Here is a 20,344-nt window from a genome sequence, read left to right on the forward strand (position 1 = left end):
ATTGCTTCCACTAATTTAGGTGGTTGTAGAGTCTGATAAATCATTTAGTTATGGCGAGACATGTTCTTCAAGTTGTAATATTACATAAGTTTTCAACAACAAATGACCTTTTGGTTCGTAACACGTGAAATGCTGCTTCCAAGTACTCAACACATAACAATGAGATTTGGGAATAAAGAGAAAGAGAGTAAAAAAAAACACATAAAACGAGTATGTACTCGAACGTATCCACTATTGTAATGGAGTCAAATGGGAATATATAAGAGATGTGTGTAAGATTAAACAAAAGGAAGGACTTTCGCTCTTGACATTTATGATATTTTCGTTAGATTTCAGCAACGAGAGTTGTGTTAGAAGTGTTTGGTTTTCTGTACTGTAATTCAGCTTAAGATTTTTGAATCATTCCTGTTCAGAATTCAATGATGTATATATCCGTCCATGCCAATATACAATTTTAAGTTGTTTAGAATTTCAAAATTTGCATAAATTTTGTTTTTTTAGAGGCTCAAAGTTCATATTTATTAATAAAGGCAGTTTTTTAAGCCCAATACACATGAAATCGTAAAAAATATCCCAAAAAAGCTAATTTTATTAAAAAAATTTATTCGAAAGATCAATAAATGGCATTCGGGGTTGTCATAGAATCCAATCATTGTCGGAATCGGTTTTGAAAACGGCAAAAAGGTACATTTGACTAATGAAATCCAATGTAATTTTTTTGTTTAATCTATAAAGAATTAAATTCTAGATCGAATATAAAACCGATAACTTTCGATTTCACGAGACCAATGTGCTTTTTCTGTCTTTTTCAAAACCGATTCCGACAATGATTGGATTCTATGACAACGTCGATTAACATTTGAAAAGAATTTCAGGATATGGCTACCGCGGCTGTTCTATTTTCGATCATTATTAGAATCCAAGGCGTCAATTGTTAATGGTTTATAAGCATAAACCAATGATTTCACGTAACCCCACAGGAAATAATTGGGAGGTGTCAAACCGCACCAATCTGGATGTAATGGAATCTGTAGAGTCTGTGGATTGGTTTCACTCCATATGTTGAAATTTTGTTTATTAGCAAACCAAAAATAAGCCTCATCGCAGAACACAATTTTTCGATAAAATAGTTGTTTTTTTTATTTTATACTAGCAGAGCCCTGTCTGCGTTGCTGGCCCTTAGAAAACATCTGTTTTATGTTTAATTTTAAATTGATTGCATCTCGATCTCGATTTTAATACACAATGACGGACAAAACTAAAGCACGGACTCTCTCGACTTGACTTCGCACCTGTAACACTTAATATCTGTAGCCATATGCCGGGGGATGAGGTGGTCATATGACAAAGTTGTAGCAGATATCTATAAGTATAGTACCCTTAAAAAAAATAAACGAATATATTTAAGCCAGATGGGATATTTCTTGTTTTTTTTTATTATTTGGAGTAAAAATATATAAATTGTTTGGTGTGCCAACTCGGGATGCGCATAAATGCATTTTTCAAATGTAAGCCAGCAATAGTCAACGATTGGCCGTACAATACGAAATCATCGATATGCGTGGAACCAGTACGTCTTCGCCTTTGAATCTGTCAACAATGATTATTGCATCAATTAAATTTGGTGAACATTTTTGGATGCTCAATCTTGTTTCGTTGCATAATTTTGCCGCATTTATCGGTAATTATCGGTAATCCGGCATTCCGGCTGGTTCCAATGAATTCAAAAATTCAGTAGAATAATTGACGGCTTGTTCTTCGTTTATTACTATTATCAATCGACTTGTATTTCATTGTTTCGCTAGGCAGTTTCAATTGAATTTGCTGAATTCATTACTTTTCGGTGCCAAAATTGCACATTCCCACAGTCAATCCGTGGGAAAGCCTTGTCGACAACGGTTTGAATATTCATTTGCATTTGGCAGAATATCGGCGGGAACGAAATCTCATCTTTGGCGGTATCAATTTCCGATGTCCAATAATGGTTTTAAGAATGTTTCGGCAGAAATGTCTTGCAGCAAATGCACACGATAGGCTCAATAATTGGTAGCCTATCAACCTACCGTTGACCTACCATTCGAACAGCATATTCCCGGAGATTCCTCAGAGAATTTCAAAACGCTGCAATGTAAGCAAAGTTTGATCATTTCGCCAATCAGTATGTTATTGTGATTCCTGTATTCATTTCGCGATTTTCCTGAAGACATGATTCGCGTTCCTCAGCTGTTTCATCTGCTCTTCTTTCATTGATCTTCCGTGATATGGTTGTGTTTTTACCAATGCACAGTGGTACGAGAATAAAAAAGAGGGAAATAAATCTGTAACTTCTAAACCCTTACGCCGATTTTAATAAAATTCAAGAGCGCAAAGAGGAAGTGTAGTCGAGTTTAAGTTTTGAATTTGGACCTCTTAATCCCACCAGGAGCAGGACCAGGGGTTCCCAAAGTAGGGCACCTCGGGTATGTTAAATTTTTAAAATTATCCTATTTCTTCGTTTGTGTTCTGATTAAAAAAACAGAAACACATACAGAATCTCCTCGTCGAGCACTACATAAAACGTCGTCGTAGCTATAAATTATCTCTTATAGCTTAGGAGATATTCGCATTTGAAAATTTAATTTTCAGCATTTTTACCCACCCTACACCAGTTTTTTGGTGACCGCGGTTCCAAATATTTTCCGATTTTATCCATTTTTCTTTTATAGGATTAACAATAGATATATATCAAATAAAGAAAGAAGTGTTTAAAAATCATGACTGAGTCCAAAGTTACATGCATTTGAATATAAAAAAATTAAAAAATGCGATTTTTCGCAATTTTTTTTGGGAAAAAAGTACTTTTATTCTTTTTAAGTTATCTAAAAAATTTCTAAGAGGATGTATAATGAATTTATACTTTTTGAAAAGCTAACTTTACGGCAAATATTTCAAATGCAAAAACATTTATAATTTTTGATACAAAAATGCCTATTTTTTATGTAAAATTCAACTTTAGGCAAAAATTCTCAAATCGCATACTCGATATCAAAATATAATAAACTATTTTAGATGGCCCAATAAGTTCTTAATTATCTTGTAAAGGGTTCCGATAACCCCGCCCCAATTATGGATATTATAGCCAAAAAACGAAAAAATCTCATTTTTGGGATTTTTCAAGATTTTTTTGGGAATTGCGGGATACTTGATTACATATTGCAAAATTTGTTTTTATTTTTCCATTTTAAATAGAAAAATCCACATAACTGTGAAATTTCATTAAAAAATATTCATAAATAAAAATTTTATTTCAATTTGAAAAATTTGTATCTATGCAAAATTCCATAACACTTGTTACTTACTAATTTGATTTTACTTATAGCTTTTTAACTGATCAACACAAAACTGAAATTAACGCAAAGCTAATCAAAATTTTTGGACAAATTTAATTTTTTTGACTATAGTTTTGTCTATAGTAAAGTACCTATAAGAATAGAAGAAAAAGTTGATCCACAATTATAAATATAATTTTTTTTTTTTTTGACAAAATATTTTTTTGTTGATGTCAGTAGCGGGATATTGTAAAAATTTGATTTTGCTCCGATCGAAAATCAAAAATCTTACTGTGATACCCTTTAGGCTATCCTAAATATTCCCTGAACATTTCATCAAAATCGGTCCAGCCGTTTTCGAGTCCATACAGATTCTGTATTACAGAACATACAGACACACATCCATTTTTATATATACAGATTAAAGCTAATGAATCGCAGTTATATGATATAAGAGGATATTGCAAAAAATCTTCAAAATACTAGATATATCTTAAAAAAATAATTTCCATTTTCAGTTTTTACAGTTTTCTCTGAAATAGAGGGCTTATTCATAATAAAATTTTATATTTATCAAAGGTTTGTAAAACAAAATTGGAATGAAAATGTTTGTTCAAAATTTAAAAACTCGGTACCTGAAAGAATTCGACTGACTATAAACATTATAAATTTGTTTTCTTTTGTTATTTAATTTTGAATTTTATGTTATGTTGTAAAAATAACTTTTGAATTTTAATTTTACCTTACTAAATTTTAGTGCCTATATAAGTAAGTTTATCAAATTAAACACTTATAAAACGGCCCTGGTTCACTACAACATTACACTATAATGTAATATCATTAGATTTTTTGGAGGGAAAATGTATTAAAGGTCCTTTTATCACCAACATCATCGTCATACTGTTGCATCTCATACTCTAAGAGCTTTAAAACTAGTGGTGAAAATCTGTCTCCTAGAAACTACATGCGAACATAATGGCTTGGAATGTGTTTCATGGTTTTGTATATGTAAATGTGTGTATCTCTGGATGTGTTTGTAATCTCCTGGGCCAAACAGCAACAAAAACAATATCAGCAGCAGCAACATGTAACAAAAAGGACATACAACGAATGTATAGTGTTGCCAAAACATTGTTCAACTTAAGTTGCCTTTTTGATAGTTTGTGATGTGTGAATGGTGGTTAAATAAGATTCATACCGATTCATTCACTCATTATTAAGCAAACACACCTATGTATGTATCTGTATGAGTGCAATATTCAGGCAACTCCTTTCGAGTCCTGCTTTAATGTTTTGTTTTTTAAAAACTCTGGAGCATGAGACATTTCTGTCATTTATGTTGTGGTACGTACCATATCAGCATTGTCCCATCATCATCATACATCAAGTTTTTTGACATTAAGTGTAAGTAATTTCCTTTGAGGATTGGTTAGTAGGGATGGCTGGCAGGCTGGCTGGCTGGTTCAACGGTTGGTCGTTTCGGTGTTGTGTTCTTAGCTCAGCTTAAGTGTTAGTTGCAATTCTGTTGAGTGCTAATGAAACTTTCATTACTACGATGGAAAAGTGATTAAATTTGTGTTAAATTTATGTTGCTGCATTGAAATGAAATTTAAGATTGTTTTGAGATTTGGCCAATTAATTTTTGATTAAGAAGAGTAAAATTTGGCAATATTAAAATTAAAATATTCATGTAGCTACAAAATTGTAAATATTTGGGTGTTCTGTAGTTTTGAGTGATGCTGATTTCTAAAAGGATTGTTAGATATCTCAATGATGTAGGTATCATTGATTATGTGAAAAGTATAATTTCCATTCACCACACACAATCTGTAAATACCTAAAAGCCTTCTCAGTTCATATTTTTTAATTTATTGTTTTGTTTTTGGTTGTTTTGCTTTGTTACAGCGTGAAAAAAGCTGCTTGAGCTTTGCCTAATTCTCTCAGAATATACTCCAACCTGTAATATGATATTTCTGAAAACCATCTAATAATATTGAATTAGAGACGTCCGTTATGATTTTTGATAAAATATGGAGATGTATCTGTATGATTTCTAGTATCCTGCTATTTAATCCTTGCTAACAAAATATTATTCTATATTATTTGAAGTTTAAACTTAATAATTTGTTGGCTTGAATTCCTAAGTTTTTCAAATTTATACCTTACAGTAAAACGTTGCAGTGTAAGATTTTCTCTTTGCTTCAGTTAAGTAATCCAATAATTTATGTTTATTTTCAAATGTTACTTGACAGCTTTTGAGAAATTAAGCAAAGTTTAGAATGATAGGATATTGGAATTCTTGCATAATTCGTTTGTATGTATGGGCTTCCAAGTTTATTCCTCATGTATAGGTCTTAGATATACAGAAATGAGATCATTAGTGCAGAAGATAATCGTAAAAGTAGAGCAGCTGATGATGACCAAACTGGTCGCTGTAGACTAAATTAGCATTGGCGACCTCTGGATTTAAATTAAGTTGCTACTTCCATCAGACCAAGAAAGTTAGTCACAGGTCGAGTGACCCATTGTACTGGATGAACAAACCGTTTCGTCGTCATGTCACATCTGTTGAGACTTCTCCGGAGTTCGGGTCTTCTATTTGTCTTAGACTTGATGGAAGATAGTTGGAAACCATAGAACACTTTCCCCTGTTTCCCGGCAACAAGTCACTGTTTAAAATTACAGTTGCTGTTCTGAAATTAGCTTCAATAACTATTCCTACTTTCTAGGTCTTTGTACGTGTCTGATGATTACTTATCTGCAATCTTTTTAGAATTTCCTTGAGCTCAGATGGCTCAGCGGATAGCTCTCGTTCATGCGCTGGATCAGCCGTGTATTGTTGGTCTAAATGCCAATTTGGTAAACGGTCACTAAGAGCCATTGAAATCAGCATCGCGTTAATAATGACATCGCTTGCATTGCGGTCAATTATCGTCCAAATGAAATGATATTTCGACACCTCTTTTTAGGCATATTTTTGCGACGTTTGGATCCTGGAAGTATGTTCTCTTCGCGCTGTTACTGATTTGGTGCTGCTATACCTGAGGGCCACTGCAGTATAAGTGACACATCTTAACTTATCCATCTGGCTTCTTTCCCCTTGGAGGCAGATTTTCTCTTAATCCGTGATGCCATCGACCAAGTCTTAGCCCTTTAGTACCTTTGGGCTGTATATGTCGAGGATCATGCTTCGGTGCATGGCGATTATTCTTCTTGCACAACTGCGGCTACTGAGATAGATTTGTGGTAGACTTAATACGTTCTGCTAAGATTATGATAGCGTTGCTGCTTGCACTGGGGTCGATGATCAACCAAATGAGAGGATTATTCGCCATCTATATATATAGAAAAAGAGGCGGTTTTGGTCTTATGTATGTTGCCTCATAACACTCAAACACGTTGACCGATTTCAATTAAACTTATACACAGGTATGTCTTGGGACCTGTATGGTTTAAGTTAAGTTTGGTTGAAACCTGAAATCGCATGTGTGCGATAAATAAATTTCAAGATACCAAATATGAGCCAAAAAATCAACTTTGTTTAAAACCAGTGTGTTTTATTCATTATTTTGAAAATTTATTATTTTGTTTTGCCTGGAAAAGAAGGCACCGCGTCCGCTAGTTTCTCTATACAATCTCTCTTGGGGCTGTGTAGACATATTTTTGCGGGGTTACTTATGGAAGTTAATACAGACACATTCTGCAGAAGACATGGCACAGATTTATGACAGGCACTGATGTCGATTTCTGGTAGATTAAATCTGAACTGCCTTGTCACCAGCTAGTTAAAGGGATTTAGACGGAATTTGATCCTATCAGGTCTTTAGGACACTCATATATACTAGGTTTTCAAGTAATATTCCAAACTCAGTTAATGACCGCCCGATTGTTAGATCGTGTATGATTTCTTAGTGTTTAGCCTATTAACATTGTGTCAACTAGATCCTAGATTCACTAGTCAAGAAGGTAGCAACTTACTGAAACCAACCCTGCCTCCTAAGAGAATGCAAACCAAGAATTCCCCAAAAAATATTACAAAATCCGAAAAATTTTAATTTTACAATTTTTTCCCATGTGGCCCAAATTTGGCGACAGTCTGGTTAAAAACAGACTAATGTATATATTATAAAATAATATTTCGTCTGGGATGCAGCTCTTTGCTATTTTAGAACAAATAGGCTGAATTCGAAATTTCGACATAAAATGGGTTAAACTTTAAATGATCTATTGAGGACACCTACTAAAAATTGGACACAATTTGTATGTTGTAACAATCTTTTTAGTAATATCTTTAAGAAATATTAAAAATATTCCCAGTAAATACTTGCAACGAGAGAATAAAATCAAAATGTACAAAATTACTCTCTTAAATTCTCAAAAATAGTAAAAAATAAATGAACGCTTTTTCAGTAACAATTGTTTTATACACACAATTTTCTTATTTTATTCCTTTTAAAATGTATAAATACTCACATTTTCTTCAATTTTATTGAAAATTCTGTTTTTTTACATTTTTTCACCACAAAAATAAAATTGTAAATAAATAAACAATTACACAAAACATATGAAATATAAGCTGCTAACTATTACGAGTTCAAAATAGAACTTTTAGTTATTGAACAAAGCTATTGTACTTTTTCTCTTCGTTGACATATCGCAATGAAATTTGTACACCTTTTAATACCAAATGCAAAGGTAGAAACAAATACACGATTTTGGAAAAGTAGATCCCGCAATTAATAAAATAAATACAATTTTCGAATTTGTGGATTTTTGTATATAAATTTGTTGTAGGGCTGTTAAAATAATAATATGAGTGATTTGGAAAACTTCATAGTATTCCGTATTTTATAATCACAGCCTAAATTCAAAATTTGGATTACAATATATTTAATTCGTAAGGACCTAGAGAAACTCATGTTGGCGTATTTTAGGCGTTTTCCATTTAAAAGCTATCCCTGTTAAGATACCTTTTAAAGAAATATTAAATCTTTATGAGATTTCTAAGAAACTTTTTTCGAGAAAGCAAAGAGTAATAGCAATTTTTCGGCCAAAACAAAACGAAAATTTAAAATTTTCTCTATTTTCAAATTCAAAATGGATAATTGATTTAAAACTTTTTTTCATTAGATTTGAGGTTTGAAATCGGTCATACATTGTTAAATATATTGATTTTAGAAAAACTGCCTATTTTCAATAAACATCAATTATCATCTATAATGTTTTAAGCAAAATAGAAGACATCAGTTTGTAGTATTTTGACTAACTTTGGGTGACAATTGGCATAAATTAGACCTCAGTTTTATATTGCGTCAGGTACATATAACACAGGTCAACATCAAAAAAAGGCTTCACTAACCACTATGCAAAAATTGTAAAATTTTTAAATACTTTTCGAATTTACATGTGTTTTGTTTTTGTTAAAATTTTTTTTACACTAACAAAACACATGTAAAATTTACACTCAAATTACACCTACAATTTTCTGAAAATGAGTGAATTCTCTTAATTGTGAATAACTTCGAAAATAATCCATCAATTTTCGTTCCTATTACATGTTCATTTCGTTCCTATTACATGTGGCTTTGCGAAAGAGCAATTTTTGAACAATTTCTGCCCTTTTTGATTTTTAATAATTTAAAAAAAAAATTTGCTAATTTCACGTAAAAAATATATTTTTTGCAGCAATTTGTTATTATAACTCCGAAACTACCGAGCCAATTGAAACGCAATATATATATGAAAATTTGTACATAGCATGGGGAAAACGTTTTCAAAACTAAATCAATAGAAAGAAGAACATTACCTACTAAATTTTATGTATATCAAACAAAAAAGTTAAATTTTATGAAAATGAGCGAATTCACTTAATTGTGAATAAATTCGAAAAGAGTAAATCGATTTTTATGATCGATATCTCAGTTTGTTTCTATTTCTGCCGTTTCTATTTCAGCCGTTTTCGATTTTTAATAATTTATATTTTTTGCTTAAATTTGTTATTATAACGCCGAAACTACTTAGCCGATTAAAACGCAATTTATAAACGTATTAAAGGCTATGCAAATTGAAACTCTTCTAAGTTTATTTTAATAATATCGGACTAACCCTTATTGAGTTATCATAAATTATGTGGAGAAACGTCGAAAAAAAATTCTCCATAGAATTTAAAATTTTACCATATTTGTACTACTGGAACCACAAAACATAAAAATTGTATAGTGGTTTAAAAAGCCTCTAAAATTTTTTAGCTTCTGGTGCCCTGTGTAATCAATCAATGCACTTTTTATATTATAATTGGTTTATCGTGGTCCATATTTAATTAAGATATTCACATTTAGAAAACTTTCATAAATAAACACATGTATAAATCATACTAAATAAAGACGAATATCAAAATGTTTTAGTTCGAGAATGATATCTATTGATAGTTATATGTTAACAAGATTTGATTGTTGCATAAAGTTTTCATCTTGAAAATAGTTGTTTGTTACAAGTGTTTTATTATGTGGCCATTGATATTACAATTTAAAAAAGACAACATTTAAGCAATTTAATATTGAACTAAACAATTAAGTTTTGAACTACATTTAAAGCTTTAATAAATACTTAAAATGTATTAAAATATTTGCACAGTTTATGTTTTCCAAAAAAAATGAATAAAACCAAACAATAAAGATCAAATAAAATTATTAAATATTTTCAATAAATAAAATGAGATATTCTAGTGCAGATTCAGTGATTTCTAATACGAAAATCCCATCAAATCCTCTCCTGCTGTTTTACATGTTAATAACCAACCGTTTATGATACAGCTTTTATACAGCAAATAGTTTTTATGCCGTAATTTTTTCATCTTCTTTTGTTTTTTTTGTGTACTAAGCCGATTGTGTGTGTTGTTTGGCAATTTGGCTAAAATGTTTTGGCAAAATCCAAACACAAACACATATGTATGAATAAATATATTTATGTTTATAAAACAAGTACATAAAAAATTGAATATAAACTATATGATATTGCTGCTGTTGCATTGAAGCGTTATTAATTTATTTTTTTTTTTAATAATTTTCGGCAATAAATTTTTGAGCTCAATGAACGACGTGATTTTTCAATGTGGCGGCATGTTTGTGGGCATTAAAAAGCAATATATTTTTGGCTTTTATATGCCATTAAATTGTATAATTTGTCAAAATATGTAGTTAGTTATTGCTACGGTATTTCAAGCTGGTTTTTATTTTTTTAATTTTTGTGTTTTTCCAAAAAAAAAAAATAAAAAAAAAATTAGTTGAAAAATATATGAAAATCATTTTTATGAATTGTGTATGATATGAGATTTATTGAGAGTGTTATAATTTAATAAAACTTTCCTGTTGTAGTTTAGCAGACTAATTGGTTTTATAAAAATAATTGCTACTAAAGGGTATTTCATTAAGCGCTTGCTATCATTAAATACATACATATAAATATAAATAAAACAAAGTGTGTTTGGGATATCGTCAACATTTTTTATTCGCTGGAAAGGCCTATATATGCCATTATATATGAAATATAACATAACACAAATGCCCTCCACGGCTTCGCAGGGTAGCGCGCAACCTAAATGTTCAATTTTCCATAACTCTGGCGCTTAAATCAGGCTGAATTTGACCAATAACATGGATTATGATGGCTTTAAGAGCCTTAAGAGAACTCCGATCTCGAGAATCGCACGATCTCGTGGCGATCACGCATCAGAATAAAGTTTAAAGAATTATTTTGTTTTATAGAATTTTTTTCTTTTTTTAAATACTTTAACAGATTATAAAATCTTTGCATTTTATAATTTAATGAAATATAATATTTTGATATAATTTTAAGGTTTTGGCAGAGTCTTATACAGGTAGGCCTCCATTTACGCGGTTTGTTGGGCCCAAAAAATTCGCGTAAAACGAGGTTCTAATTTAGAACGAAATGCTTTTGTGGGGCCAATCATTTTTTATTTCGCGTAAAACAATACATCAGCCACATAACAAAAAAGAAATTGCGAGCTAAAAATCGCGTTAAATAGAAAACACTTATGTACATACATACATATCGTCACCTTAAATGAAAGCGGAAGTAACTACACAATAATTCAAAATCGAGTTTTTGATTGATTGAACAATTGCCAAGAATACTCTAATATTATTGATTTTATAATGTATCCTGTAAAAACAATAAAAATGTAGTTACGTCCGTTTGCATTTAAGGCAACGATATATACTTTAAGTAAACTTATTTTATTTGTACTTTTAAAAACTTACTTAAAACAAAAGTGAATAAATATTCTTATACATAACCCCCTGTCCATACTTGACAAATATTTATCATAACAACTACTGATGTCAAGACAAAGTTGTCTGAGCAAAAGCGCTAACAATTTTGTCATAACGAAGCAATAGTACCAATAAATGCAGACTATACCTGATATTTTTTATCTTGACAACCATTTTAACCTTTATAATAATAAAATTTTATTAGGTATAGACAGGAGGTAAAAGAGATCAAAATATAACAAAAAATTCATAAAAAATAATGAAGTTTTCAAAAAAGAAATCTGTTATTCGCATGTGTTTTTTTCGTTTCTTGTTGTTTGTTGCCGCGTTATATAAAAATCGTGTAAAAAATGTCGCGTATTTGAAAAAATGGTTGCTAATTTGAGTTCGCGTTATATCGAATTCGCGTAACTGGAGGCTTACCTGTATATTAATATAAGGAATTGTGTAGTCCCACAGTGAGTATGAAAATATTATATCGAATATCAATCATACGCCCCATATATTTGATATTTGTTGGGCAGAATCAAAATTTTTTAGAAATAAATCTGGCATTTCTAAACGGCTGGTCCGATTGGTATAAAATTTGAGGTGGAAGTAGAAAAAGGACTATTTGAGTATCAGTTATTGAAATGCTTCAAGGGCGGCGCTATGGGGACTCACAGTATGGTACCTTCGACATGTATTTTTTGCTTTTCATTCAAAGATTATATTTTTGGAAAGCGCTTGGCTTGGTCTTGAAAAATCATGCTTGCGATTGCTATTTATCTCTTATAATTTCCGAGTTATATGCATTGAAATTTTAAAATTTTGCCATACCTTGATCCGCTTTTTAAAAATTATAGGGGGTACTTTTGGACCGAATGTATTTTTTTTTGTTAGTTGGACAACAAAATTACCAATAATATACAAAAGACTTCAGACCAATATCAATTATGGAGCCAAAAATAAAAGATTTTCAATTTAAAAATTCAAAAAATAATAGATTTTTGTGATTTTTTTTTGGGCGAAAAGATGACTTAACTCTTTTTTTATTAAATTTTTTTTTTTAAGAACATATAACAATTTTATGTTTTTCTGTAATGTATATTTACGGAGAAAATTCTTCTGTAAAAACATGTCCTATTTTTCGAATATGTCTTTCCTACGCCCTTCGGAATTTTATAAATTTTTTATAAAAATTTCAAATTTGGTCATCATGTTCTAAAATCCTAAGGCTGGGAACAGAAAATGGAAAGCGGATTTTGAATCCCGGATGTGTTCTCTATTTATCCCCAAAGTATTTTCCAAGCCCCGAAGGAAATGTGGACCGTATGTGAAAAATACCATTTTTGGGATTTTCTCTCCAATTTTTAGGAATTGCGGAATTCGCTTTGACCATTTGACAAGTTTTTATACCCTTCACCATGAGTGGCAAGAGTATATATAAGTTTGTCATTCCGTTTGTAATTTCCACATTTTTCATTTGCAACCCCATAAAGTATATATATTCTGGATCGTTATAGATAGCGGAATCGATATAGACATGTCCGTCTGTCCGTCTGTGTGTTGAAATCAGCTTTTCGAAACCCCCAAATAACTTACAAACACGATTCATACATCTCCGAAATGCTTCCGGCTCGGTCGCTATTTAAAATCGAGAAAATCGGTCCACAAATGGCTGAGATATAAGGAAAAAACTAGGACAACCTTGATTTTTGACCTATATCTGGATTACTCATTAATATAGACAATATGGATATCTAATGATATATATTTCAAAGACCTTTGCAACGACGTATATAAGACCAAAGTAAGTTGGACATACAATGGGTCAAAATCGGAAAAAAATATTTTTTAACCCGAATTTTTTTTTCATCAAAAATTTTTTTTTTGTCATAAATTCTTTTTCCAAAAACATTAATTAAAGAAATTTAAAAAAAAAAATTTTGAAAAAACTTTTTTTAAAAAAAATTAAAAAACAATTTGGAAAAAAAAATTTTTAACAAAAATTTTAAAACATTAAAAAAAAATTTTTGATTTTTTTTAAATAAAAAAATATTTTTAAGTATAATTTGGTGAAGGGCATATAAGATTCGGCACAGCCGAATATTGCTCTCTTACTTCTTTTGTTTAGATAAGTTAATTTTTGTCGTTACAAATAAAATTTCAAGTCAATATCTCAATTAGATTCAAAAATATGCAACTTTAAAACTCCGTCCTTCAAAAATATTGCACTTTAAAATACTAAAAAGTTTTGATAAATTTTCTGAATATTTTATTCAACAACAAGTCAATGGTTCTGACTCAGTCACATTAAAATATGGAAAAGTGCAGTATTTTTGAAGGACGGAGTTTTAAATTGTGAAGTCCCACAGTGAGTATGAAAATATTCTATATAATATTAATCATACGCCCCTTGCGTTTCCGATTACAGGCAATTTTGTAAATAATTGTGAATTATAAATAAATTTCATTGAAAGCTAAAATGAAAAATATGAAAAATACCAAATTTTGAAGCGTTTTGTCCTACTAAACTAAATCCATATACATTTCACTACATTTCAAAACTGTTGTTTACATTTGCATTAATCCATTTAAATTGCAAATACATCAACTAAACATTAATTTGAAAGACAAACAAAAGCTTTAATATGATATGTTTTCAGTGAAAACATTAAAGTGTTTTTATTGTGTCATGACCATGATCAAACCGCATAATCTTTTCAAAATGGCAACACTTTAAATACAAAACCAAAAATTGTAATCGGCTTAAATCATGTTAAATGCTACTTTGGCTACTTAAATGCCAAACAACAAAAACGCAAAAAATAAAACACACAAAACCAAACAAATAATAACAACAAATTGTAGCTCAAAAATAAACAGGAATAATAAATACTTACACACACTTGCATATTTTGCACAGATACATTAACAACTATTAAATAAAATATAAAAAAGGATAAAATACATACATACGCGTTACTTAGATTAACATATTCCTGAATAAACTTTTATGTTTAAATGCTTTTTTTATCATACAGCTACAATATAAACCCATACACATGTAGATTCTTGTATATTTTGCCAAAAAAAATAACGCTGAAACCGTTTAAATATTAATGTACGACATTTTTAGATATTAAACATGAAAATGTGGATAAATAGAAATGACAGTGAGGGAAATGTCAGAAGAGGAGTAATAAATAGAAACATGATGATGTTACATCCAAACCATCAATATAAACATTTTCACCAAATTGCGGAAGCAATAAACTAAATCATCATTTAAACGGAAACACAAACAAACACATGCAGACATAGAAATGTCTACAAAAGAGAAGTACATATATATTTAGAGAAGTACATATATATAATACTTACACTGAACAGAAAAAGTATCTATGTGATTCATTTTGTAGGCAAAACAAAAATAATATGAAAACGACAAATCCCGTTTCTTTAGAAACCCTAAAAATTATGGATGTTACAGCTCTTTGAAGTAACTACAATACAAAGATTGAACGTTGCACAGTGGTTTAGAAAAGTTTTTTTTTTTTAAATAATTCTCTATCTCGGGAACTATTAGAGATATTGTTACATGGTTGGAGCTGAAGTGTTTTCGAGCTGATTTACGTTTGTTCAACTTCTTTGTGCTAATGGGGGCCAGTACGTAGTCCCTAAAAAATCGCCAAAAATCCATTTATGATCCGAATGAGCTAAAATTTAAAATATAAATAGTCCTGAAGCTCCATATTTGTATAACCCTGTATGTTTTTTTAAATATTAACAAAGTTTTTTCCTTTCACACGGTAAGTGACATCATAGTATGCAATTTTCTACAAAAACTGAGTTTTTGCGACACATTTTCCCCGATTTAGGAATTTCGTTATTTGAAAATATAAAATGTCAAAAATTATAATGCCGTTAATTTAAGGACATTTGAGTCTATATTAATTCCAAATTTTGTTATGATAAAATTTTACATTAATTCAAATTTTATAGGTTTCTTCATGGAAATCACCATATTATAATTCTTTTAGTTTTTAAGGTAAATGACGTCCCAAAAATTTATAAAATTATTTAGTTTTACTAAAATGTCAATCTTCAAGTCTTAAGGTTTTCACTTATATAAAAGGCTTTCATATACTTCTCATAAGTTTCAAAAACCTTGCCCTCTTTGAAATTTGTTTTACATTTTTTCACTCCAATAGTTCCCGCGATAACGAATTATTTACAAAAACAAAAACATTTCTAAACTGTGCGTTATTCCATACTTGAAAAATTATTAGAAATGCAAATTTGTTTTTTCTTATTGGATAGTATTTTTGAAAATCATAATAAACAAATGATGTAAAAAATATATGGCTTATGAAGATTTCAATGGAACATAATTCAGTATTACTGATCCCAACTAAAATCAATATTGTTACGCAATTGTACTTGAATTCAAATATAACGATTTTAAGGGCTGATTTAAAAGTAGCATAATGCTTTCAAATAACAGTGCTGTAATAGCAAACTGTAACATATCCGTGGGCATTATTAAATAAAAGCTTTCAGTTGACTATTGATCGTAAGTTGGCAACGCTGTTTGAATTCGAATATTCAGTTAAAGAACATTGTAGAAAGTACACCACAGATGGCGTATGATCTAGAATATTCGAACTTTGACAGTTAAAGAGCAATCTAGAGTGCAGATGGCAGTGTTATAAATAGTGGCGGAGGTTGCAGTAGTTAGGGAGTTTATCAGAGACGCTTTTCGAATAAACATCAACTGAGTGCCTTAAAGTGTGTTGTGTTTTTCAAGTAAATTCGTGTACATTATAAATTGCGTCTGTATTTCTGAGAATTTATAAACGTGTATAAAAAACATTGAGTGGCTATTTAATTCTGTGGTTGTTGTACATTTTTAAATAAATAAAGAGTTGTTACAATTTTCAAACTACTAAATGGCTTTTATTTGCAATCAAAAGTATCTGGTTTATTTAAAGGAAACAAACCAAACGTTTTGAAAAGGTTAAAACGTAACAATATTTTAGTTTTACCGTTATCCGTTCAGTGTACAGAACTGAAATTACATTTTCAATGTTTTCACATTTGTGTTCTAAAGGCGAAACAAAACAATTTGAAGACCAAAAATTGCAAGATTTTTGCAAAACTAAACAAGAGATTGCAAAATAATTGGGAGCTACTCAAGCAGCAATATCAAAACTTTTGTGAACAGCAGGATTCATCAAAAAGCAGTGAAATTGGGTACCATAATTGAATTGAAGCGGACAGACCTTGATATGCTATTTTACATATCGGAAATATGATTGAACGCTATAAAAGAAAATATTTTTTCCACCGAATCATTACTTGCGATAAAAAATGGATCCATTACGATAACTCGAAGTGTAAGAGATCGTATATAAAGCCCTGCCAACCAGCCGAATCGACACTAAAGCCAAGTATCCATGGAGCTCTGTAATTATCTGTATTTGGAGAGTTGCTGAAATCTGACCATACCATTACAGAGTACCTGTACCGAAATCAACTGATTCATTTGAAGAGAGTATTGGCTAAAAAACGCCCAGAATAGACGGCCATATATATGAATCCTTAATATTCGATCATGACAACGGTAGACCACGTCTTGCAATACACCCGCTTTATAGTCCAGACCGTACCCCGTCCGACTGCAATTTGTTTCGATCGATACAGAAAGCTCTCTCTGGGATACGCTTCACTTTAGAACAGAGTATCCGATATTGCCTTGATTCGTTATTGGCCTCAAAAGATGAACACTTCATTTGACTCGGAATCCATATAAAAACAAAAAAAAATAAAAATCTGGCATTTTGAATAAAAATTTTAAAAACCTAAATTTTGGGCCTATTTCACGATGTCGAAAGAAAAATGAGTCGAAGAGATTTAAAGCCTGAGTTTTTTTCCCGCAAGACCGTGTAGTTCCGGAAGGAACGTCTCCTAATTTGATCTTGAGAAAACATCAACGAAGTTTGCCGTTTTAGTAGAAGTTTGCAAATTTATATAAATTCCGGTGAATCACGAATCACTTTGTGCGAGAGGAATACCAAACAAATTGTCGTTCATCCGTAACCAAGTTAGCGGGCGTGCCCCGGATAAAAAATTAGCGTCATCTTCGAATATATCATTATGTTGTGCAGAGACACCTGGCAATCATAGGTCAGGAGAGATGTCGAAAACACCCACTATGGATATTATTGCAGCCTTGCGATCAGTAAATTTTCAAAAATTACAGGAAGTCAGACGGTTGGTTTAAGATCAGAGGAAATAGGCCCCGAATTTCTTCGTGGTCATGTGCTTTCGATTTCCAAGTTCCAGATGCAGGAAGCCTGGCTGTACTACATGTAGAGGTGGCCATTATGTGAAGGTCAATAGGCACAAGGTGCATTATTTCTGGATTTACCCCTAGACAACTTTCCATATCCCAGCTATTGAGTAACTCCATAGCATTGGACATGAAGTCTCTTATTATAGCCGTACACAACCATGATGCTAATATAACCACATCATCCGCATAAGCAATATTAGGAAAAGCTTGTTTTTGTCAAAGAAAGCTGTTTACAATTGTTTAATTTCAAGGGATCTCTCTATAATTCTATGACTACATAATGCAGAGCTGTTTCCGTAGAGCGACCTTTAAGTTAGGTATGCTCACTACTTGAAAGCCATATTGTGAGTCGATGAGTCTTACCAACGTATGAAAATGAAATGCCGTATTGTGCCTAATTGGAAGAAAGTCCTTCGTATTCTCATAACTTCTTAAGGCTGTTCTGGGTATATAAACTACATTGATCCTCCCTCACTTTGTCGAAACGTGCTTAAGAGAGACGCAGAGAGTCTATGAAGGCAGGTGATGGTATGTCATTTGGCGCTTTGCGGCATCTTTGGCAAAACTCCAAAGGACCAGTTGACTTGAATTGGGATACACTATTTAACTATTTAAAAATGTTCCTAAAATTCTAACATAGGAGATAATGTTACGATTGTTTCTGGATGGAGTCATACTTTCACTAACGATATCCGTAGCAAAATCCTTCCAGCCTGGGATATGAGTATTCAATAGGCTATCAAGTGTCTCGACTGAGGATACATACCAGGAGTTATCCTTTGTTTTAACGTAGCGCAGTGGTATAGAACAAAAAGAGGGAAATAAATCTGTAACTTCTAAACCCTTAGCCCTATTTGAATGAAATTTGACATGAGCAAAGAAGATGTGTTGTCGAGTTCCAGAAAAAATGTAGAAATTCTGGAAATATTTGTAATGTGAATGTCTGCTAAGAAATAAGATCGTTTTTAATATACTCGAGGTGTCCTAATTTGGGGACCCCAGGCAACACCCCTGGTGAGCCCGTGTGGTCCAAACTCAAAACATAAACTCGAAGGGTTTAGATTTAGTTCCCTCTTTTTTTTTTATACCGTAGGTTGGATTCGATTGCCCCATTGATAGAATTCTGCTATGTCTAGAAGATTTGGTAAGGGGAGGTTAACCTTTAGTCTTGAACGTTTTTAAGTCTTTTATCCAGTTAGGACGGTGGTGGTTCTAAAAATAGTGAACGAAAATCCTGAACAAATAGTGAGCTGTGAAAATATTAATATGTTGAGTTGTGAAACTATTATTACATTATTGTTGGTAAGATAATATTTTAAGGAGCCTGTAAACGTTATAGAAAGTTAATGATAATTTGAATGAAATGTATTTTCATTTTCAAAGTGTACTCTTACTACAAAAAGTAAACAAATAAGCAGCACAGCAACACATGTTGTCACAGAGCAACAACAACATCACCAACGACAACGAAAAAAGGATGCCACCGATATAAAAGTCATACTACAAACTCCCTCAATACAAACATGACTTTAATATTTGACTTTTTTTAGAAATAGAAAAGCTAATGTTGTTGATGCTGCAGCTCCTCGCATTTCTGTTTTTATTTTGTTCACAACTCCGCAACTTGTATTACAACATTTTTTGGCGAAAGGTTGATCCCATCAGAGATGGCTGTGTAAGTGACTGACAGGAAATCGGACAGACAAACAGCCAGACTGTTACATATTTGTGTTGATTTGTATGTTGCAACGTTTTTATTTGCTATTTACTTTATATTTTTGTGTGTTTTTTTGCGCAAACACATACTCTTTACATTCGTACAATATCACACATTCATATGAAATGACTGTTCAAAGGGTATTTTAAAATGTTAAACACGTCTAATCCTTTGAGAGCTGTCAAAGCGAAAGTGTGCACACAATCACAAATTGTAACAGTGTGTAGTGCGAGTAAAGGAAGCAACATTTGTGTAGACATCATCATCGTTGTAGTCATCATCAAAACAGTGAATAGAGGTAAGTAAATAAGATAAAAATGATGGGTATAGATCGATTAATAAATGCTCGATATTGGGGGGCGGAATTTTTTCGATTCTGTAAATTGAACAAACCAATAATTTTATATTTTAAAAAGATCTTTCTTCTCAGATATAAATATTATTTGGATAAATTCACTGAAATTTATGATAAACTGAAGCGTAAGTGATCGTACCAAGGCCAAATATCGATGGCGCTATGATTGTTTGAAGCAAGTATTGGCCGTAATATTCGATCATGCCAAAGCTCGGCCTCATGTTGCAATGCATGTCAAAAAGTATTTAGAATGAAGTCGTTGGGAAGTTTTACCTCACCCGCTTTATAGTCCAAACCGGTGAGGTTTGGCCGACAATGTCTACTAATACATTG

Source organism: Calliphora vicina, chromosome 4 (assembly GCF_958450345.1).
Source record: "Calliphora vicina chromosome 4, idCalVici1.1, whole genome shotgun sequence".
Taxonomy (NCBI): domain Eukaryota; kingdom Metazoa; phylum Arthropoda; class Insecta; order Diptera; family Calliphoridae; genus Calliphora; species Calliphora vicina.